Source organism: Girardinichthys multiradiatus, chromosome X (assembly GCF_021462225.1).
Source record: "Girardinichthys multiradiatus isolate DD_20200921_A chromosome X, DD_fGirMul_XY1, whole genome shotgun sequence".
NCBI lineage: Eukaryota > Metazoa > Chordata > Actinopteri > Cyprinodontiformes > Goodeidae > Girardinichthys > Girardinichthys multiradiatus.
In genome coordinates, this window is record NC_061817.1 from 18,665,046 (window position 1) to 18,666,158 (window position 1,113).

Sequence of the window (1,113 nt, forward strand, 5' to 3'; positions counted from 1 at the left end):
TAGGTGATTTAAATCAAACTAATATAGGAATATTGTACCAGTTCTCTTCTCGGCTGGTTTTAGACTGAATGCAAATTATTGTGAATCAAACAAAAAAGGTTTGCAATAATTTTACTTTTTATTTTTGTTAGAAGCTGAATGAAGGACAAGGAGAAACAGAGTTTAGGACTGATGAAAAACCATTGTGAAGCAAATAATGACACATTTTGAGGTATTTCGAAAAGAACTTAATCTGAATGTTTGCTGACAAAAGTTTTTCTTAAACTCAGAGATGTTTACTTTGGGCCAGATAAATTTGCTCCTCATCTACATAAATTACCTTTTTAAACATTACATTCTCATCAAAGTGTTCCATTCCTGAGGCTCCATTGTCTTTATTCTTATATTTCAAAAAAGGAAAGTGGTATAAAATTGATTTTCCTAAATCTTAGTCAGACATTTATTTTACGCCAAGAGCTTTCAAAACATTTTATTAAAATTGTTCCTTCTTTTATGAACCTGTTCTCTTTTACCGCCATCTTTCAGCCCTTCATTCCACTTCTGGAGAAATTTGGCCTGCCAAAAATAATAAATGAAACATTTTACAACACAGTCTTTTGTTCTGCACTGAGCAAGTGAGACATTAGTGCAGTTCTTACTATTAAACACTTTGAGAGAAAAGGGTGTTAAGTTGTGGTGTTTAAAATATTGCAAAGAGCCTCATCCTGGACCTTATCAGTACTAATATTACAGTTATTAATAACTGTATACATATGTTATGTATGTCTCGCCTTCGAGTAAACTGTCGCCTTGTTTAATAGGTTTAGTGTTATATAATATTACATGTGTAATTCAGAAAAACTAAAATAAGTTAACTAATCCAAAGGTCCACCTGTGATTAACTTGCTATTATTTATTTCTTAATTATACTGCATCTTTAAACCAGAGCTGCTATCTTTAAGAATCAGCACAAGAAGATATGAACGAGAGAGGGACGTTACTTTTGCTCTTTCTACTACGTCTTACTGGAACCAGGAGATATTTTCCTGGATTATTGAGCAACTCTTTTTCTGTCTACATGTAGAACTAGACTATAGGACTGGCTGCAGCAATGAGGTGCAATGTGTTGATCTG